Raw genomic sequence first — 23601 nt, 5'->3', positions numbered from 1 at the left:
TGGCCGTAGCGCCCCCTAGGAATGTCGCATCGACGTGCAACAAACAACCACGCGTTCGTCTCATCAAGCTCTACGTTGCGTACCCTATAATTTATTTGATACGACAAGCAAGAGGTGACATATTTCAAGTGGTTTAATATTGGCCAAAAATTTTCGTTTTTGAACTGAATATGAATATATCGTAGGTAATTGCACTTTGTTTTCTGATGTCTCCAATTTTACAATTTTATGCACTGAAAAAAGTATAACACAATAAACAATGTTTACCAGCCTCGAAATCATTGTGTTAATTCTTCATATTTATGAATATAGTTAGAACGTTGGATCTGCGTTGAGCATGAAAGATCCACAATGCAGAACACTGACTGCATAACGTTCTTTTTTCTTTTCCTTTTTTCTCAACTGGCAGGCAGAACATGATCAAAGGCTATTAAAACATGACAATCATAAATGCTGGCTTGTGATTGGACAACGCCCCATAACAACAGACATATAACTGCAGCTCAGCCCTCAGCACTCACTCCCTTTTCCAAATTCCGTGAGGTAAGGCATTCACAATTCTCCTAACTGCAACTAAGGAAATAAATTAATTTGTATAGGCATGTGAATCTTTGTGTACATGTTGACTCGGGCTTTCCTACCGTCAAAATGCTGCTTTGATCATGTTCTGCCTGTAGACAGGGTATTCATGTGTCACAATTTGGACATTCTGTTCCCCCACTTTAGGTCTTTACTATCCAGCCCATTTCATGTAGACGCAGAAATGACCGGGTTCGTAGCGTTTGTTTCCAAGGTTGCAAAAGCGGAGCTCATTCAAACACCCACGTGTTTGTCTCATCAAGGCCTAAAGTTTACATTTGACACCCTCATCCAAAAAAAAAAAAAACTGGATGTGAAAAATCTGCATCATTTGCACACACGGGCTTTACGGGGATTATTTAGACTTCTTCCAGAGTCGGCAGATGTCGCGGGGCGGGGTCGGCAGAGGTCAGGGGCCATCTGAGGTCGGCGTGCTAATCGCTGTTTCAGTTCGTCCTTTACACTTTTAAACACACTACACTGCCAATACGCAATTGTTCAGTATTCATGTTATTGAAATTCTTTTACTTAGACTTATATTCTGGTTTATACATCTTTTCTGAAAGTGCTGCCAGTTTGTCAGCGCAAATCCATGGGGTGGGCTCAGTCCCGCCAACCCTGCTTGCAGGTTTAATTGTTATTATTATTATTATTATTATTATTATTATTATTATTATTATTATTATTATTATCACTTAAATTTGATCTGTTAAAATGTAAGAATAAAAGCGTGTCGGATTCAGGGGTGCTGCTGTGAAATGTCAGCATCTGGCTGATTGTAAAGCAGACAAAGGAAGGAACCCCATCAGTTCACTGACATGGTACTTGAAATATTTATTCACAAGCGTCAGAAAGACACTTAGTGGGCCGCAGCTAATCGGCCCCAGAAAAGAAAAGAAAATAGGTGGGGGTAGCGAGCAGAAGATCCAAGCTGCTGCGTGTGTGTGTGTGTGTGTGTGTGCATGTTTTGTAGAGCGCTCGCTGCCTCCCGGCGTGACGGCCCCCATAGACTCTGGTCTAGTTGGAGGAAGGCAGCACAAAATGGGTTAACAACAACACACAACAACACAACAAAATTGACGCAGCAGCAGCAGCTCCGTCCGTCGGAGATGAGGATTCTCCTCCTGGTGGAGCTGGTCTGAGCGGCTGGAGTCCCAACGCGTTTCCAAATCGAGAGGCTGCCGGTGAAGCAGAGCATGGACAGGATTTCAGCTCTGAGTCTTTTGATTATGAATGTTGAAGGGAGACAAAAGAAAGGAAAAGAAAAGAGAGGCTAATGAAAAACTTGTCTTTTCAATCCTTGGTTACTTCACTGACGTACAATTTGTTTGTTTGTTTTTTTCAGCAGTTCACTGAAATCACATCTTCTTTTTTCTTGTACCTGATGCAATCAAGCCTGGGGAGGCCTTCCCTGCTACACCCAGGCTTGAAAACATCAGCAACCACATCAACAACATTTTATTGTACATCGTATTGAATTTTACATGGTACATTATATACAGTAAAAAAAAAAAAGACCACATTCTAAAAGTGCTTTAAATAAATATAGATTTCTCTAAAATCTAACAAATACAAATAAATGAACAAATAAATACATACACAAATAGATAAATGAGTAGGTGTTAGATCCCAGAAAATCCTCCTTCCAAAAGAGGAAGGCAATTCGACCAGCTCTCGGTCTAAAAGAGTCCAATCTCACTGAACCAAGGGATTTTACCCTGTAGGTATTGGGAGATTGTTTAAGCTGGTGGCGAGGAGATTTGCCTAGCTTCTCACTGCCTCCGTCCAGACGCCGACCCTGCTTGCTCCGATGGCGCAGTCGGTTGAATAGCCCTGAACCGGTGTTATGCCGATCGGTCACGCCCGTTAACGGCAGCTCTCCTCTAATGGATCCTGGCTCTTGGTAAATACTAGGGATTATTTAATGGCTAGGATAAAAGCCCTAAGGATCTGTTTAATTTCAGGGGCTAGAATAAACTTACAGCACCGGTAGATGTTGAACACGCTGACTTCCTAACTTTTTACCACCGTACAAGACCCCAAAAAGTGATGCCCACAACTTGACTGTTGACTTAGCAAACTTTTATTGAAATGCTTTGGCAATTGCAAAAAAGGATAAAAAAAAAAAATTCAAATCAATTTATTTCTGGGGTTTAAAATAAAATAGCCAACGTGAAATCAAATTCAAAGGTCAAAAAAGATTAAAATCAAAAATTGTAAAAAAAAAAAAATAATAATAATCAAACATTAAAAATACTTCAATACTTCATCAATTTGAAACAAGAGAGAGTGAGGGGGTATTCTGCAGCATTTCCTCCACAGCATGCCGTAGAGAGAAGTAGCCCAGCCGAGTGCTTCACATCGGCCGCTGCCGAGAGGCCACTGGATGGTGGACGGGCGCCAGCATTCTCCTGTCAGCGCTATCCTCGCTTCTGTTGAGCGATCTCAGTCGGCTCGCTTCCTCCAAGTTGCCAGAGCGAGCAAAAAAGAAGAACTTCAGAAAAGTGAATTATACTCCTTGCTTGTTGGGAAATGGTTAATCCTCTTACGGGCAAAGTCCGGTGGTGAAAAATACAAGTAGTCTTTTTCCCGTGAAGGAAGAACCCAGTTCTGCTTTTTGCAGCCCTTGTTATACTGCATACTGTATCGCATTTTCTCCTTCTCTTGCTCATCTCTTAACCAATCTTTGGAACACCTTGGAAGATTTGACCTTTTTTGGCGAGCGTCATGTAAATCACCCAATCTCTTTTGGCAAAACATTTGGCTGAATCCTCATCTTGGCCTTCTATGGCCTTCACATTCTTCTCCTCCTCGCTCTCATAGACACTCGTTATTTTGTAACATTGGTACACACATTTCTCATAAACACCAGTGGTTTTGTGATATCGAATACACACTTGCAGTCACACACTGACCTCTTGCTTGGATCCGCTGTGACCCCGGTGCTAAGAGGAGGCCTGTTTCCATTTCCTCCTTTGATACACTGCTGTTCCCCTTAGATTCCACTTCAACATTTTAATCATTACTTTGTCACGTACGCACATTGATTTTTACCCTTACATTCCCTTATAACCATTACTTGATAATATATCGTTTTGATTATTGTCGTGATCACACACCTAACTGTATATTCAGCATGTGAAATGTGTTGCTTCAAATCGTTATTGTGAATATAGTCAAACACTTTTACATGATTTACATGATCTTTTTTTTTTCACACTGTCCTTTTTCTTGGCAGTTCCTCTTTTTATTCTGATCTCAACATTACTTTTATTGAAACATTTCTCAGCTCACTTGACACAGGCTAGTCACACTTGTGCAAAATGTAATTCATCTCAACCGTGACGTCAACTGTGCAAAAAATGCGATTGTGACCTCAAATGTTTTTGAAGCATTGAAGTTATAATTGATTTTATAAAAGTTGAACTCCAGTCTCAGTCTGCATCTCATGTTACAGCGCCACACTGAGGCCACCTCCCGAGCTGCTTTGTCTTCCATTTAGGTTTTTTTTTTTGACACATAAATTGCCATCTTTGCTTCTCCAGGGATAAAATAACGTAAAGGAGTTGCCACTTCTTTGTCATACCCTGCACCATGAATAAACTTTGTTGTATGAAAGTTTAAAAAAAAAAAAAAAAAAAAAAACACTGAGTCGCTTACATTCACTGTAAATAGAAAACACAGTTTCTCAGGGGTAAAAGAATAGGCACCGGTTTGACATAGCAGGATTTACCACAGAAATAAAAGCAGGGAGAAGAACTTCTCTTCTTCTCCTCCTCCTCCTCCTCCTTCAGGTTTCACTCCACACTGTTGGCTCCTGGTTTTCAGTCCAATCAGTTTGTGAGCAAGAAAACACCACCGCTGGCCTCAATCAGCGGGCTAATCGTCTTAATTAATCAAATCTCTGCCTCGTTAGCCGCCGTCGTCGTCGTCTTTTTAGCAGCAGCGCGACAAACCTGCGTCTCCTTTCACTAATTAGACTGATTCCCTTCGGCAGTCGACTTTGGTTTGAAACCAGCTAAAACAGGATTGGCTGACTGCCCAGAAGAAGGCAAGTCGACGTTTCGTTTCCGCGTTGGGGAAAAACTAGCGGTTATTTGAAACAGAAGCTGCTGATAAAGTGGAGATACGTTTCTGAATGTATCCGAGTGGACGAAGCGGCTCTCTGCAGTGATCAACCCGACCCGTGACCTTGAATATATTGACCTTGACCCCGACTCTGTCTCAGCCGGCATCTTCGGCCGAGACCTCCTGTTTTTGCTGTTTTTAAAAATGCCACACGAGCAGCAACATCTGGAATTTATTTAAATTTTTTTCTTGCAGCAGGAATTTTTATGGTCAATTCTTTTCATTCCAGTGAAAACCAAGAAAAGTCTCCCCCCGGTGTCAGGACTCTCCACCTGTTCAGCGTCCTTGAGAGACAGAGAGACAGTGTGTCCTTAAATTGTTTCCAAAGAAGTAGAACATTTTTTTTCAAAAATGATTTGTTTTGCCTAATTAAAAAAAATGAAAATTTGGTTTCACTCAAAGTTTAATGTCAACGATAAAAAGCGACTGATTACAGTATTTTTTAATCAGTTTTTTTCCCCCAAATATTCCACATGCCCACGTGCAGTTTCACCTGCATCCTGGCAGGATGGATGATGTCCGCTGACATTTCTGCAGACGATAAATTGCGGTAATTGCTGCGGCGCCACCATCACTTCTGCGTTTGACGGCGGAGACAAATCAAACCGCCAGCCCTGATTTATTCCTCTGTTTACCACGGTCAGGTGGGTCTTTGACTTCACTCAATTAAATCTCACGTTGATGATGATGATGATGCACCACAAACACTGGATGCGAACGTCTGTGTTATGAGCTGCACATAATCAGAGCAACACGACAAGTGGACGACACACTGGAGCTGAAACTAGAAACACACAACATGAGTTCTTTCTCATAGAGAGCCCAGAGAAAACACTTGGAGAAGGTGAAGACTTTTTTTCTTTTCCTTTTTTTACTCTTTGATTATTTCAGATTTTTTATTCCTCTGTGCTGAGTTTTATTTTTTATTTTTTTTAAAAAATGATGATGACACGTTTTCCTGGGGGTGCCGTGGGTGCCAAAGTTTGGGGGTCCAGACTCTGAGCACAGGAAATTTTGATGGAATTGAAAGACTGATTGAAGGACTGGACCCAAGAACTTCTACGGGTGTGCCGAACAGGAAGCCCTCGAGGACAGTCCAGTTATCGCTGAGAGCCGGAGCCAGAAAGACGGCAGGGGGCCCCTGTTCCATCTGACTCATGGTCGGTGGATGGTAAACCCATTTGCAGATGCTGCAGACAAGTGGGTCAACATTGCTCAGTTCTGCAGAGACCATAACCAACTGGAGAAGGAGAAATAGAAGGGGAAAAGCAAAGGCAGTCGTCGGCAAACTGCCACTGCCAGGCCTGGACAGCGCTCGGGAAGGAGCGGACGTCCAGCGGAGGGCATCCGGGAGTGGCCCTGTGGGATACGGGTCGGGACGGCTGCCCTGATAGTCGCAAACGTGCTCAGGAGTGAGCAGACGTCCGACGGGCAAGTGGCACCTGACACGGGACGAAGACAACTGCGCGGATCAACTTCCCAGTGGGATAGAGGGGAAGCAACGTGGAGTCACAGAGGAGTGTGATCGCGATGCACCCCTCTTTGAGCCAAGTACTCCCTATTCACCTTCCTGTCTCATTTGTAGTGGCTCATTAGCTTGTTCGTAGAGCTGATAAAGTTCCTTAACAAGACTTTGTGTCCGGGCAGGTCCGCTCCGGTCTGAGAGGATGGCCGCCAACAGCAGTGTAGGGTATGCAGACACCACAGGACTAGTCCCTGGGAGAGACTCGGGCTGGGTTTTTTTATTCTATGTTTTAAATTCATTTTAATTTGTTCAATAAATAATTGGCCATCTTCTGTACTGTTTTCTGACTCTGCTCACCCTTAATTTTCAAAGAACCTGTGTTTTGGAGTCTGAGGCTCCTTTTACCTTGGTGGCGTTGTCGGCAACACTTTTATACTTTTCTAAAACCTTTAAGTTAAGAAAAGAAAAGAGAACAAAAAATTCCATTACGCCACCACGTCCACATCCATCACATTTACACAACATGTTACTCATTGAAATATATGTTGAAGGTTCTAAAATGTCGTATCTTCACAAACTGTGAAGGGGAGGGGGGGGGGGGGTTATATTTAGATTTTCGGAGTATAAATAGAGAGAAAGCCTCAGTCGAGGAAGTGGTTGTAGTGGGAGCGGAGATAGAGAGAGAAAGACAGCGAATTTCACCGAGAATACATCGCCGAGAGTGGGGGAAAGGCACAGGAGAGGTGAAAAGCACAGATTGACATCAACGTTAACAGCGTGACAGCGCATCCGCGATCATGTTGTCCATTCCGCGAATGTGTTTCACCTGAATGTTGAATGATTGAATTACAAGGGACCACCGCATTATCCTCTGGTTTCCGTTTCTCATGCGATCGATAAAAACTAAAGGGTTGTGGTCTGTATAAACAATAACTGGTTGCGTAGAAGAGCCAACATAAACCTCAAAGTGGCTCAAGGCCAGTACAAGTGCGAGTGCTTCTTTTTCGATGGTCGAATAAACTCGCTGATGACGGTTGAACTTTTTTGAAAAATACGAGACCGGGTGCTCGACGCCATCGGCACCATCCTGAAGGAGGAGAGCGCCCGTACCCGATTCACTGGCATCCACCGCTACCCTGAAGGGACGATCGAATACTGGCGCAGCTAATCCCGGGGCATTTGTCAGTATTGCCTTAATCGCTTCAAACGCCTGTTGACAGCGCTCTGACCAGTGGAAACAAACTTTGGGGCTGAGCAGGTCAGTGAGCGGAGCTGCCACCGCAGAGAAGTTCCTACAGAAGCTTCTATAGTACCCCGCCATCCCCAAAAAGCGGCGCAGCTGACGCTGAGAAGATGGGGCAGGAAACGACAGAATGGCCTCGATTTTACAAAGTACCGGCTTAACCTGCCCCCGACCCACAACCTTGCCCAAGTAAGTCACCGTGGCCCGCCCAAACTCGCACTTCGCCAGATCCAACGTAAGGTTCACGCCTCTCAGGCGTGCGAAGACTTCATGGAGTTTGGCGACATGGTCTTCCCACGATTCGGAGTAAACTACAAAGTCGTCGAGGTACGCGTCACAAACACGACACACCTGCAAGAATCCTCGAAACCTCGAAAATATTGTAGGAAGGCGTCAGGTGTCACAAACGCCGAGACTTCCTTCGCATGTTCGGTCAGCGGTACCTGTCAGTACCCCTTCAAAAGATCGAGTTTCGACACGTAGGTAGCACTGCAAACCCAATCAACACAATCGTCAACTCGCGGTAGAGGGAAACAGTCGGGGTTAGTGACGTTGTTGACTTGGCGATAGTCAGTACAAAAACAATCTGTACCATCTGATTTAGTTGAAAGGACGCACAGCGAGCTCCACGCACTGCAGCTGGGCTCCGCAATTCCATTTTCTAGCATGTAACCAACTTGCTGTTGTAAACGAGCACGTTTGTCGGGGTTCACCCTATACGCATGTTGTTTAATGGGGGTTGAATTGTGCACATCAATGTCATGCTCGAGCACATGCATTCGGGTCGGCACGTCAGAAAACAGCTGCAAGTTCGATGATATTAAATTGGTCACATCTTCACGCTGGGCCCCTTTTAAATCGTTAAAATGAAAATCAAGCTTAGACAAGACCTCCAAATTCTTAAGCCGGCCTTGCACCACCGCCGGAGACGGAAAGATAAAATCATCTGCGTCACTGGCTCCCGCTTCTGATGAATCAGCACCGGACAGCGCCAAGACGGTCTTACTCACCACACCAGCTTGAGTCGGGGGATCGGCGCCCTTATCCAAGTACAGTTTTAACATATTTATGTGGCACAGCCGGCTCCTCCGTCTTCGGTCCGGCGTGTCCACAATATAATCTTGATTGCTTACTTTTTCTTTGATCTCCTATGGACCGGAGAACCGTGCCTGCAACGCTGATCCCAGGACCGGCAATAGTATTAAAACTTTGTCGCCAGGACTGAAACTTCAAGTCTTGGCGCCCTAATCAAACCACGTTTTCATTTTCAATTGCACTACAGATAAGAGTTCTTTCGCCAACTGGCAAGCACGGTGCAGCTTGAATCGGAAATTACTGACATGGTCACATAAGTTCTGTCGTTTTTCATCGCCCAGCCACTTGTCGTACAATAGGGGCAAAAACGCGTGACATAGAATTAGTCCCCTGATCAGTTTGGATCACCTTTGGTAACCCAAAGACAGAGAAAGATTTCAACAAGGCTTTTAAAACCGTAGGAGCCGTAATTTTGCGTAGCGGGACTGATTCAGGGAAATGAGTCGTCGCGCACATGATGGTCAGGATAAAGTTATTACCTGCTTTGGTGCGAGGCAAGGGGCCGACACAGTCCACGATAACTTGTTCGAAAGGCTCACCCATAACTGGGATCGGGTATAGCGGCTAGCGGGACACGGTTTCATTTGGCTTGCCACAGACTTGACAGACATGACAAGTTTTGCAGTGCTGTTTAACGTCACGCTTCAGTCATGGCCAAAAGAAACGACGCAAAACACGGTCGTACGTCTTAGTGAGGCCAAGATGACCCGCAAACAGATCATCGTGTGCAAGACGAAGAACCTCACCGCGGAAGGGTTCGAGGACGACGACTTGTGTCACGATGTCCCAGTCGCCAGCTGTGGACGCGGTACGCGGTGTCCATTGAGCACACCGTTACTCAGAACGTAACCCGTTCTTATTTTGTCAGCTTCTTCCCCTGACACTACTGCGGCCAAAAGTGAAGAAAGGGACCCGTCACGTCTCTGCTCGGCGACAAGCTTTTTACGTGAGACGCGACTTTTCGAATTCCAGCTCCCACAGTGACGACCGACAGTTGATGCAGGAGGCGCACAAGGAACGGAGGTCGTTGACGCGGGTGAACCAATGCTATCGGCTAAAAAGCTTTTGCTTAGATCTACCACAGCGTCACCATCCCACGTCTTCTGGCCCTCTTTGGCTGCCATAGCGCGTGTGACAGCAGAGACAGGGAACACTCGTGGGAACTTCCTCTCCAATTCATCAGGTCGCTCGTCTACAGGGACTGTTACCACCTCGGGATTTAAAAGAATTTTACCTCCCGCTAAGTCATTCCCCAGGATGAAATGAAAGAAACCCCACGCACTGGAAGCTCCGACCTCACCCCAACGACCACCCCGCCTTTGACGAGACCTGACTCAAGCAGTATCGTGTGGAGTGGCACACCGATATAGCTGATCCCGATTCCCCGGATCAACGCGCTGGAGTATACGGACGTCTCGTCGGAAAGAGGCAGCACCCCTTCCAGGAGGACGGACTGCAATGCCCCACTGTCTCGTAAAATTGTCACCGGAACCATCGGACTCTGTTCGGAGAGAGAGACAAAACCATTCATTAAAAACGGAGCGTAAACCCCGAGACCATCTTCTGTTTCAGGAGTGGGATTAGGAGGGGATTGCACATCAGGTAACCTTCTAGTTTGTACCAAGTTCACCGCCTTTGGTGTCTTTGTTTTCTTGTTCAGTACAAAACACTGGTTTATTGTGTGACCCGGCTTTTTACAATAAAAACAGACTCTGCCTTTAAGGTTTACACTCTCCTTAATTTTATCCTCGCCTTGAGTCTGCGTTTTAAATTGCGCCACGTAAGGTTTAAACGGGGGCATGCTACGCTCACTGTCCCGGTGCGTTAGCACATACTCCTCGGCAAATACGGCCGCATCAGCCACAGTTTTAACTTTTTGTTCATTTATGTAGGTGCAGATTTTATCAGGGAGGCAATTTTTAAATTCTTCTCAAATAATTAAGTCCCTTAGCTCTTCGAAATTATGGACTGTTGTGGATTGACACCATCTGTCTAACAGAGCTTCCTTCAGGAAGTGCATTACATGCCCTTCCTTCCCACTGCAGACTCCCTCTGGTTGCCAAAGTAAGAATTGCATGCAAAAACCATCTGTGCATTTGCAATGTCCTGTTTCCATCTCTTCGTTTGATTGATTCAATTAACCAATCATCCTCCTCTACACACTGGAACATCCACACTGACACTGTTTCCACAGCAACATCCACGCTGACAATGTTCATACTGCAATATCCATGACGACACTGTTTCCACTGTCACATCTACACTGACATTGTTTTCACCGCATATCCACGATGACACTATTCACACTGCTACATCACTACTGATGCTGGTCACACTACAGCATCCAAGCTGGCACTGTTCTCACTGCAACATCCATACTAACGCCGCCCGGAAAGGATCTTTTCAAGGCGGCTCTGCCAGGATATGGACTTGAAATGTCAGCGACACAGCTTCCTGTTGAGGTTATGGGATATTATTTGCTACAGGAAACATGACTCGGTTTGAATGTCAACATTAAAAACCTTGCAGCCCTGCACCGTTGTTTTCAGCTTGCACAACGACAAAAGATTTGTGTTGTTTTCGCCCGTCTCCTCACTTCACAGCCATGATGCGATCAGCCAACAGGATGCTGCTCTTTTCATCTTTAATCTATTTTCACGTGGGAGGTGAGAGTGCAAGGCAACGGGGCTGTTGTGTAAAATTGATTCATATGCCAGTGTATTTGTTGAACATGGTGGAAAATGTCAGAAGCCGGTGCACTTTTCGCCACAAACCTGATGTTTATTCTTGAGAAAGTGTTTAGAGAGGGTTTTTTTTCCTTCCCCGTAAATGTCAAATGTTGCTCTGCGTTATTATTTCTGAAGCCTGTGTGTGTGTGTGTGTGTGTGTGCGTGCGTGCGTGCGTGCGTACGTACGTGCATCCGTGCGTGCGTACGTGCATGTGTGCGTGCATGCGTGTGTGTAAAAAGCACCTCAGGCAGCCACAACAGACACTGCACAGTACAAAAACACAAAAAAAACTAACGTTTTTCAATTCTGGGAAATCAGAAATCATGCTGTGAACAATCCGCAAAGTACTGTGAAGAGCTCTCTTATAATGCCAGTTACACACACACCCACACACGCAAACTCACATTTCAATTAACCTTCACCAGTGGGACAGAAAACAGAGTTTAGGATGTAAAATTAGAGCAGCCGTAGGTCAGACGTCAGTGATGGGCAGCAGCAGCAGCAACAACAGGAATAACTTCACAGATTTATCAACCCCTCTCATCCTCCCCCTGATTTGACTTCACATTGCCAGTTACAGAATCAGTTTTAATGCTATGCTCATCAAGTCTGGAGGAGATACAGAGACAAGTTGCAACAACAACAAGAAGAAGCTGGATTATTAAGCGAAAGCAAGGCAGCAAGCTGTGTTTGTGTCACTGTCACTGTTCACTGTTAGTGAATAGCTCTTCAAGCAAGCTCTTGGGCAACGGCGCATGCTCTGCTGACACTGACGACACTGCCCGTACTGATGACTTAGCTTCGTACAAGGCTGAGAAGACGGCCCTTCAGACCACCGCTACCCTCCATCATCATGGCAAACATTGGATCGCTCCGGAACAAGGTGGATATGCTCCAAGCCAAACTTTGGGAGAGAGCCTACAAGGAGGCCTGCGTTATTTCCCTGACGGAGACCTGGCTAGATGAGGCCAACCCTGACATGGAGGTGTGCTTGGATAATTTCAACATCACACGGGTGGACAGGACAAAGAGCTTGGGTAAAGAGAGGGCCAGAGGGGTATGTGTGTATATTAACTCTTTAAGGGCCAGAGGGGTATGTGTGTATATTAACTCTTTAAGTGCCAGAATTTCTTCAAGAAAATATTCAATTTTGGTATCAAGATTTCAAAAGGCTGTGACTTGAAATTGGTTACAGATAAAGCCATACTGTAATTGAGAAAAATCTTCAGTATGACCCAAACTTTACGAAAGGAGTAAAGTTTTTTTTTGTTTGGTTTTTGTATTTTTTTTTGTGTGTGTATTTTCTTTTGTTTGTTTTATCAATCAAAAACGTCATCGATCCAGATGGCATTGCTTGAAGTGCTTCAGCGTGTGGTATCTCTCGTTGCAAGGCACAGCACACAGACCTACTTCACGCTGACTGCACCTGAACTGTGTCTGGCGACGGCCTTTGGGGCAGCTGCGATCAGAACACGCAACGCAATCTGGATGATCATCCGTATTGCGGAGCCAGTGTCGTTCCGTGAGCCTCTGTGGCATTTCTCCCTGCTGCATTGAAGGCCTTCTTCCTTTTTTGCCTTCCTTCTTGAAGTAGCCCTCAAGCAAAGACGTTATTATGCTTTGAATGAAGGCCTTCAGTGGTTTGTGTGGACCTAGACTACATCTGGTGTAAATGATGTGGGCGTTGACCACGCTGATGCTGAGAACCGCGTTCAAAATGCGGTTGTACCATTTCCGTGATCTGTGTGGAAAGAAGTTTTCATGCGCTGATCAGCGGTATCTACTCCTCCCATAAAGGTCTTGTAGCTGTCGATGCACCGGTTTCACAATTTGCCGATGCCCAGTCACATTTTCTTTTGTGCGGACCCGTTTCTCACTGCATGCGTTGCCGTGAATGGTAGACAGCAGAGTGACACCATTGCCTTACTAAAAACTGATGGTTCTGTAATTAACATCTGCACTGAGGAGGTGGTGAGGGCTCTTAAGAGGACCAAAGTGAACACAGCACCTGGACCCCACATGATCTGTGGCTGCACTCTGAAGCACTGTGTGGATCAGCTAGGTGGCATGTTCCGATTCTTCTTCCAAAGCTCTGTTGCCAGCTCCACAGTTCGCCAGCTGTGGAAACACTATACTGTCATCCCCCTCCCCCAAAAAAGCACTGTAAGCACGCTAAACGATCTCAGACCTGTTGCTTTTACTTCACTTGTAATGAAGGCCTTGGAGAGGATGATAAAAAAAATGCTATCACAGCAGTCGACTTTCAGCTGGACCCACTCCAATTTGCATACCGGGCAGGGAGAGGGGTGGACAATGCAAAAGCCTTTATTCTGGACACCATGCACAAACATCTTGAAACCCCAAACACGACAGCCAGGTTGCTGTTCGCTGACTTCTCCTCTAAATTGAACACCGTGCAGCCACATATTATAGCTGAAAGACTCGCTACTCGCTTCCATCTTAAGGACAGTCCCATCCCTGTGGATCCTGGATTTTCTAACCAACGGGCCGCAGAGAGTGCTGGGTAACAACATTTATTCTAATCCCACTTACACTTCAACTGGTTCACCACAGGGATGCGTTCTCTCCCCTCTCCTTTCACACACCGATGAGCGCAGGTCCACCGACCACAACTGCCATCTGGTCAAGTTTACAGATGACATGGCCCTCCTGTCCCTTCTGTCGAGCTCCTTCCACCACCATGGGTTGTCTCTCAGTGACTTTGTGGACTGGTGTCATGGATCATGTCTGGAGGTTAATGTGATCAAAACCCAAGAGATGATTGTAACCTTCTCGAAAAGACAGAGGGAGATGGCTGAGGCCGTAGTGACCACCACCCACGGGGAGCCAGTGGAAATAGTGGAGAGGTGCAAGTTCCTGGGCACAATGTTTGATCACCAGCTGAAGTTCGACCAAAGCACCAAAGTGATTCTCAAAAAGTGCCGGCAATGGCAGTACTTTTTGAGGAAACTGAACTCCTTCTGGGTGAGCAAAAACATCCTCACATTTTACTATTCCCCCACTCCATCTCAATCCAAGGCAGAAACCGGCTGTCTGGTGTGGTGTGAATCTCTGCTCTTAGATCCCTTTCCACCATCTGTGATCAATGGACCTTGAGGAAGGCCACCATGATTCTTCAGGACCCATCCCATCCGCTCTTCTCCTCATTTGGAAATTCTGCTGCAAATCTGTGGAGGTTCACACCAAACAGTCAGAACCGGCGTGTATGTATATTTTTCTCTATATACACACCTCATCATCAGAGAGAGTCGCTGTGACGCCAGAAACGTTTTAATGGACAAAACTGTGCCTGGTTTTAGCAGGACGTGTTTACGTCTGTCAAATTACGTGCGGACGTAAGTGCAAACTCTTTGTGGATCCGGCGTTGTTTCAAATTGGGCATATTTGCAAAGAAGGGGGTGTCATTTTGCGCGAAATCACAAATTTAGATATATTCAAATAAGTCTGGCGCAGCCCTGTGGAGAAGAAGTTTAATTCCTTTAGTTTATTCTCTTTAAATTTAACGTCCACTTAACCACCAATTCACCTTCATCCAACCAGCAGTCAAAGACGAAAAAAAAAACAGCAAATAATCTGTTTTCTACCCAGACTGGATCAGCCCTGACAAACTAGGGATGCACGATTAATCGTGAAAAAAAAAATTGCGATCTCGATTCATGTTGGCAGCGATCTCATTTCTAAAAATCAGTGATTCTGTCTCATCAGCTGCAAGAAAGTCAGCGCTTCTACAGAGGTTTTGCATGCACATCTGGATAATTTTAACAGCTTTGGTACTTACAATGTATATTTTTTCAGTTTCAACTGCAGCACGACCAAATTGTAATCGGTTTATCTTTCTACCAGAAACTTACTGAACACAGTGACCCTAAAGCCGGAATACTCAAAAATAACCTCCCTATAAAATATGCTCCATTTTTATATTGAACTTCAAAACAGCAGAATTCAAACACTGTACCTCTACTTCAAGCAACAACAGCTATAATAAATAAATTGCAGTTTGATTAACAGTTTCTTTTCAACAAAAAAGTAACAAGCATATTTTTTCCAGTGTAAGAAATAGAAAGAACATTTTAGCACTTGTATTTAATCAAAAATGAGGCCAACGTGAGGCGCATGTAATATAAGATTCAGAAGATGCTAGAGTTTGCTCAAAGAGGGAGTGGAGACAAGCGACCAGAGACAGGTTTGCATTTATATATATGTATTTATATGAATAATGGTGGTAAACAATGTGAAATTATATACAGTGAACAAAAATAAGTTTGCAAAAGGAAAACAAAATGGCCATTTAAACAAATAACACAAAACCAAAAACTTCAACAAAACCATCAAACAAACTGTTCCATAGCCCAGCAATGCAGCCACCCAACCCTTCCGCCCACCCACAGTTCATGACAGAACAACCCACGTCTGGGTTTGGGGTCAAATGCAGTAGTCAGGGTGAAATATGAGAAGGAAATGAAAATTCAGTAAAAGAGGGTATGTGTATGTAAATGAGTGTGAATGTATGTCAGTGTGTATGGGTCTGGATGGAAAGGGGCCACGGCTTAGCAAGTGGGGTGAGAGTTTTTTCAATTGAGCTCCAAGGAGCCCCCTACCGGCCTGGCAGGTGGGGGGGCGTTTCGGTTGTAGGATCGTTCAAATCCTGCTTCGTAAGCTCGCCATCATTTCAGTTCAGGGACCTGGCCTGGAGGACAGGACCGCAGTTCTTATAAATCATATTTACATACACATCAAATCAAAACAAATTTGTATGTCTCTAAGGGTTTTAAAGTAAAATTAATCAACATAAGATCAAACACATAGAAACCATATAATATCACAAAAGCATGGGAACTGGCTAAGATAGCATTAGCACAACAAATGACTCACCAGGTCACAGGCATGGCAACACTCAGCCATGTTCAGTTTGAGTTGGCACAGTTGAAGGCTCCTACAAGTCAACAATAAGTCAAATGACAAAAACAGCCTTGCAGTGCCCAAAACAGATCTCTGGTGGGTAGCTCAGAACCAACCTGTAGCTCATCTCTCCTGTAGCTTCCCCCATTGCTTCCCTGAGAGGGAGCCACAGAGGCCTTATATACCTACCCACTGGTGGTGATTGGTTGCACCAACCCACCTGACCATATGACATCACATGCTGGCTGGCCACTGTTTGGCCAGCTCACACATGTGCCTCCATGTCATAAGAGCATTGGTTTCCATTGGCCACCTCGACCCATGTGATCATATGACAATTCCTGGGGCACAAAAAGCAATTTATCACCCTTGCTACAACATACATTTGTATACAAAGTCAGAAAAATAAATATATACTATACTATAAACATACTATCCATAAGTATAGTAATAAAGTTTTTTTCCCCTGGTTACTTCCACCTCTGGTTCTTAGGATTGGGAGTCAAATTAATATTTGAATTTGATTACTTTACTAAGTAGTCAGACGTGGCAGTTACGACTGCTCCTTTTGATGACCGGAGTTTATGTGCCACTCTTTGCATGAAGCACACACACACACACACACACACACACTTGTCTGCCTCTGCTCCGGCCTCTCAGCTACTTACCTTGGTGTCCAGCAGCTGCAGGTGTGGCCCGCCGTCATGTTTCTCTGTGGTCGACCAGTTTAACCAGCAGGTCTCCGTTCTGAAGCTCCTCCATCAAGCGTAACACCCCATGGACACACATACCTGGCCAAGAGAACACACACACACACACACACACGCACACACACAGAGGTTAGCATCTGCTGCGCCTTGTCAAAGAGCTGCGGAGTCTTCACAGAAGGGTTTTATGTAATAATGATGTAATAATGAGACTTTAAATGGGATTAACACAATTTAATCTGAGTCAGTCTTGAAGGAGTCTGAACTGAAGTTCCTGAACCTGCTTGGTTCTGTGAAGTCAACACAATGAAGACACAGAGCAGTTTGTTTGTTTGTTTGTGTTAGCAGGGTTTCCCGTATATCGCAGGTTTGTATCTTCTGCTTACCCGCAGCAGCGGAATAATGATTTAGGTTTACAGACGGACAATTTAGCGTTCTTCCTCAGCCACCTTGGTGATCTTTATTGACAACAAAAAAATATGCAGCGAAAAAAATGACGTTACTTGTCACATGCATAGCGCAAGAGCACCTCCTACTGGTCTGAACAAACAGTTACACTCAATCATATATCCATCAACAGTTTGTTATGGATTGACTTGAATGTTTCTTGTCATCACTGTAATGAGTGTATAGTTAGTTTTTTTTTTTGCATTGTTTTTCGTGCTGCGACAGTCACTACGTTTACAAGCACAGCTTAGTCAAGTTATGCTCAAAATTTACTCGACTTCTCTTCACGAGTATACGTGCAGCTGTGAAAATTGAATTATTGACAGGCATGTGTCTTCCTGCCCAACACAAGGGGGCAATTTTTCCGGTTAACCTCTTTTTTGTCGCACAATAACGAAACAACTGGAGCGAGACACAACACCAGCGTTATTGCCATACTAGTCTTCAATTTAATGGGTTTCCTCACCGAACAGCTGCAGATGTGTTGCACCACAGTCAAACATACACAACATATTACTGTCATACAGTCCAATTCTACCAAACCAAATATATTCTTGTAAGTGAGTGCTATGTAGCAATGACATTGAAAGACAAAGTATTACACACGCAAATTTGGATCGAGCTGGACTTCATTTTACTCAAACAAAAAACTCAGTAGCCACTTACAATATCAGCTGTCTCCTCTGTGAGCCACCGAGACTCACAGCAAGCTATTAATAGGTATTTGAATTTCTCCTTCCTCCATGTGTACGTCTGCACGATCGCTGCTTGGCTTTCTCCGGGTATTAGTAAATGAAGTCAGCATCCAGGTGAAATGTTGATTTGGGCTGCCTGAGACAACTAGTTTCCCTTGGCTATCATGTTGTGTATATTTGTCTTTTTTTTTTTTTTTTTTGGACAATGCGCTGACGGTGACGCAGCAGCTGTTCGGAAGCTTCAGTAAAAGCAACAAAACTTATCAGCAGAGTCATTTTACTGTGTTGATAAATAGAAGGAGAAACACAATTTTTTTGAAAGTTTTAAACTCATAAAGAGAGACAATTTCCGAAAGACGCGCAGATCATTTGATAAATTTAGTGGACTTGTGAAGGTGTGACAGGCCAATTCCACTCCAGGTGAGAAGTGCCATTGTTCTGTATGAACTGGCGAGTTGTGCAGAGTACCGTGCACTTTTTGGAGTACACAAAATAACAAAAAAAAATGTAAAAGCCCTACGCATTGAAGGAGCTTGTGTCTCCTTCCTTTTTTTCTTCCCGGAGGCACACGCCAGCACAGGCGGGTGTGGCGCATGTGCACACAGATTGTCAAGTTAAAGGCGTATTTTAAGACGTACACACGGAGGAAGGAGAAATTCAAATACCTTAATTACTGAATTAATAGTCATGGTCGGAAAAGGGCAATAATTCGGTTTTTCAACAAATCTCTTTTACAACCTCATTTAATCGAGTTTGTGTCGACACAGAGCGACTCTGCCGCCTCCTTCCAGACCTTGAGGAAGTTAGTTTTGACAAACGACCACGAGGAGTGAGCGTAGTTAACGTATTGACGACTCTGAGCGCAGTCGGCCACACACAAACACATTCAAAGAAATCCAGCGAGAGTCCATCCGTCCATCCCTCTCCACTGCTCGCTGAGCAGAGATAGTATTCTATGCAAATTAGCATATGATGTCATCTGGCATCACACACACACACACACACACACACACACTCACACACCAGGCAGTAGTGGCCAGCCAGGGCAGATGGCTGACTCCGCCTCCTGGCTGATGTAGTCACAATAAATTTGGCCAATTTAACTGGAGGAGAGACAAAAAAATTTAAAGCTGCAAGCAGCATTAGCGGATGACCTCCAACACCTGCTGATGCCGCCTGACACCTGCCGACCCCTCCCGACGTCTACCAACCCCTTGTGGACCCCTTCCAACCCCTGCCGAAACCTGCCCTTGATGCCGCTGGCGTTGTCGCCAGGAAACCACTCAAAAAGGTTTCTCTAGTGTGACTGTCTGATTCACAGGCCCTGATGAGACAAATGAATGATCTGTCTTTCACACAGATGTGGATGGGTGCTTTTGTTTGTGTAGGTGGCACGGTAGAGCCAAGCGGGTTCATTCGTCATGTTTGTGAAATGTTTGTTAACCAGTCTGGACTTGTGTGTCAAATTTGATGAGTTTTGAAGCATGATTATTGGGTGAATGTGAACTGGAAGAAGTCTTATTAATCCCGTGTGTAAGCAAATGATGCAGATATTGCGCTGTTTTGTTTCGTCAAATGTAAATTACAGGCCTTAATGAGACAAACTTGTGGGTTTTTCAATGATGTCTGGTAGCACCTTCCAAATGGCAACAGTTTTAACAACAGAAAGAACATTTATGTGTGTGTTGTTAAAAAAAAAAAAAAGAAGAAGGAAAAGAAAAAAAAGCAGAGGGAATTGTAGCTGCTGAGTCATGTCTCCCTCATGGAGCTCTGTGGACACAAGATCCTTGCTGTTGGGCTCGAAGCGCCAAAATGAAAGCATGTAATATAAAACTGGAAAAAAAAATAAATGCACAACGAAAGTTATAATGAGTTATTAGTGTTTTTACGGTTACTTTTTTCTTCTCTTTGACCGGTCTGGTCGTAATGACAAGCAGGAATGTATATTCAAATATAGAGAGGACAGAGAGGGATAGGGAGATGAATGGCAATAAAACACATTGGTGTGGCATTAATGAAAGCAGACAATAGACAACCAGAAATCAGAAAAAGAAAAGAGAGATCACATATTTGATCACAGTCACATATTTAACAGTCTGTCTCTCTCTCTCTCTCTCTCTCTCTCTTTCTCACGCACGCACACACATACACACGCGTGCTCGCGCGCGCACACACACACACACACGCACAAGATCAAGAGCAGAGGCTAATGGTTAGCTCAGTTTTAAAACCTGGGAAACAAACGCTTCTAACAGGGCCATTTCTGTGTCAAAACGAAAGCTATAGGTATGGTCTTTTAGCTTAGGTCTTGAGGAATCTAACACTGTCGCATTTGATGGAGTCAGAGTAACGGTATACGCGTGATGAATGAATGGACGGACAGTCACACTGATTATGACTGAAAGATCTTTCCTTATTTTCATGCAATTACCTCTCGTTAGTTCTTTTTATCTCAGACATAGACTTTTGAAGGTTTTGGCTTACCTGACATGTTCCAGCGTATTCTTCCGCCTTCATCAGAGTATCTGATTAAAATCTTTGTCTGAGATAATAGAACTAACGAGAAGTACAGGATGTTTATGTTAGGGGGCTGGAATCTTGCTGAGACTTTTGTTCCTCAAAGTGTTTGCTGCCACATAATTTAGTTTGAAGAATCTTGAGTGAGAGGCGTTTAAAAACAGTATGGGAACGGATTTACGCAGGACAGCTATTTTTTTATTTTTTTTTTTACCTCTGTAGGTGGTGCTGTAGGCCCTATTTGGTAGATTCTTTTATAATCAGAATGTTTGGACCTATATTCACGTGTGTGTGAAATGTCATGACATTTTTAACCATGTTTATTGTGTCAAATGTGTACTGGGAGAGGACAATGGCGTTTTTGTTAACGTTCTTTGTGCTAATTTGGCCACTTTGCCTCACTTCCGGTTTATGTGGTGTAAAAAAAAAAGTGCATTAGTCAATTGTAGAGCTTGATGAGACAAACACGTGAGCGTTGGTTCCATAATGGTAGTTCTTTCCTAAGGAAAAATAGGGCAGTTGGTTGGCATTTCATCAATTTGTTTACCCAAATTTAAAGGAAGGAAAACAGTAAGGATGTTGGCACTCATTTATTTGTTTTCTTTATCTCATTTTAATCAGCAAGGTCCTGTCTGTCTTTTAGTACATTTTCAAGGGGTTCTGGAGTTGGGAAAATCTGGGAGGGTTTCAAACAAGTGGAAATAACTCACTTCAAGTTTGTCCGATTCACGTCTCTACGACGTTCCTAGAGGGCGCTATTGGCATTTTAGTTTTCTGGTGTGTTTTTTTTTTTTTATTTTGAGTGTACTGCAACCTCTGAGGTTCATTAGGAAGCTCCAGCATGGGCACACACACACACACACACACACACACACACACACAGAAGTCTGGCTGAAATCAACCTGATGTGATGATCAATAACAGAACTAAAGATATTAAAAAATAAAAAAACGAGAGAGTAGATTTTAATCAGCCGTTTTAAAATAAAACCAGTCTTGGCTGAATCCAATCTATTTTTCCCTTCCCTTCTCTTGTGACTCGCAAAAAATAAAATTCTGCGAAAGAAGCCAATAGCTGTTTGCTGGAGGTCATAACCAAAAATCAACAGTTAATTCAATGTGTCCTGACCCAATGAGTTCTGCTGTCAGGATGGACCTGATTCCAATGAAAACGACTCATTTCAACGCAGCCAGGGTGAGTCAACGACTAGCCGTGACCTCTGACTTCCTGCGGAAGAAAGCACTTGTTTTTTTCTCTCTCTCTCTCTCTCTCTCTCAGCTTCATCACGGCAAGCTGTTGGCACACGCAGCGAAAATGAACACGCTACAAATGGACTTTTAATGAGCCTCAGAGCGTGTGTGTTCAAGTATGAGCGGCATTCAGAGTGAGACTGCACAGCTGCATGATTGAACAACAGATACTGATTAAAAACTGCCGTCCCGACCAGTCAGGTGGCATCAAACCCACAAAATATGGAAGATTTAAGGAGAAAAAAAAATAGGTTGAGTTCAGTCGGCCTCACGAGGAGGCAGCGAGAACTTTAGAACCTAAAAGATCCACCTTGAAAAGCTCCTCTTGTTTATATTTTGGTAAATTGGCCGCTGTTCCCAACTGAAACTTCAAATCTACCAATCTGACACTTCCGCCTTGAAAAAGTCTTGTCCAATTCCATGCCAAATTTTTTTTTGAACGGCCATCCTCCTCTTTCCCCACAATGACGGCAAATCATCCATTAATCATGACTTTGCGTGACTGTCTGCAGAGTTCAGTGACGGTTCGAGTCTTCATACCTCCGCCTGCGTGAGTTTATTAATAGAAGCTTCGGCTCGTGAATACTGGAGGTACGGATCAAAGGGTGCGGCGATAAAAAAAAAAAAATCGAAAAAAAACAAGAGTGCAAGAAAAAAAAAGAAGAGAGGCATCAAAAAAACATAAAGGTTTAACTCTGCAGCCGTGAGGAAAGAGAAGTGGCACACACACACACACAATTTAGACAAAAAAAAAGGGAAGGGGCGGAGCTCGTTCAGCTCTGATATCTCGGCCCTTTAAATTTAAACTTTGATCTCAATTTAAAAATTTTAAATGAAAAATAAAATATAAAATGTTCTCAAATCCACAGTCTTTATGGCATAACAGCATTACAGTACTACACATCGTATTTGGGCATATTGCAGTCCCGCCCTTATGTCTCTCATCATCATTTGATTGTCTGACTCACTGACTCAGTGCTTCTCAAAATTACGCCAACAACATGTCTAAGAGAATTTTGAATATTTAATAATGAAAATACAAACAAAAAAACCTAACTGATTCATTGATGTTTCCTCACCTGGATGCACCAGATGGAACATTTCCTCTACAGCATTGAAGACAAAATAATGAAAAAAAAATCACAATCAACAAATCAACTCCTGCTGGACGGAGGAGCCACAATTCCTGATGAATGGAGGAGGAGGCGGATGAGGAAACGCTCCATAGGTTTCATCCCGCAGCAGCAGTTGCAGCAGCAGTTGCAGCTCCTTGTCTCCGTATAGGCCGCTGTAAACATCCTGCTGCTCCTACGGCTCGTCGTTATCGGTCCGAGTGGAGCGCAGTTAGCCCATAACAGCCGCTCGGAAATTGAATTACGGCGCCGGCGCTGCTCACAAAGAGGCTTGTCAGTGCCTCTGAAGCTCGTCTCCAAACATCTCACCCAGGCTGACGTTGATCTGTTTAAGCCGCAGCAGCAACAGCAACAACGACAACAACATTACGGAAAGAAAAAAATAAATAAAAGCGCTCGATGCTCCGAAACCTCATTTAATCTTTGAGCTGTGAGTTTTTAAGCAGCACCTCCATCCGACAGGCTGCACTGCAATAGCGTAGTCACACACACACACACACACACACACACACACACACACACACACACACACACACACACCGAGTGGGGACACAGCAGCAGGCGCTGAAACAAGAGCTCAGAAAAAAACAGACCACAAAACTATATTATAAAAAATGTTACGTTGCTTTTACGTATTGATTGAAAATAAATACTTAACTAATAATTACTAATAAAGACCCTTTAATAATTAA

At 44.0% G+C, this 23601-nt stretch overlaps 1 protein-coding gene and 1 long non-coding RNA gene across 2 annotated transcripts in view; one reads left to right on the top strand and one right to left on the bottom strand.

Moving 5' to 3' along the window:
• b3gnt5a (UDP-GlcNAc:betaGal beta-1,3-N-acetylglucosaminyltransferase 5a) overlaps positions 1-23601 on the top strand; it is a 309683-nt gene that overhangs the window by 155006 nt on the left and 131076 nt on the right. The window lies entirely within an intron of this gene.
• On the bottom strand, positions 7054-8777 carry LOC142901709 (uncharacterized). The gene is made up of 2 exons (XR_012929016.1): positions 7820-8777; positions 7054-7681 (listed from the first exon to the last, which is right to left on the bottom strand). It is a non-coding gene; the product is annotated as an uncharacterized LOC142901709 (long non-coding RNA).

The sequence above is a fragment of the Nelusetta ayraudi genome, unplaced genomic scaffold (assembly GCF_046127955.1).
Source record: "Nelusetta ayraudi isolate G7.1 ecotype Tasmania unplaced genomic scaffold, CSIRO-AGI_Nayr_v1 ptg000001l, whole genome shotgun sequence".
Lineage (NCBI taxonomy): Eukaryota > Metazoa > Chordata > Actinopteri > Tetraodontiformes > Monacanthidae > Nelusetta > Nelusetta ayraudi.
This window is presented reverse-complemented; position numbering and strand designations above follow the sequence as displayed.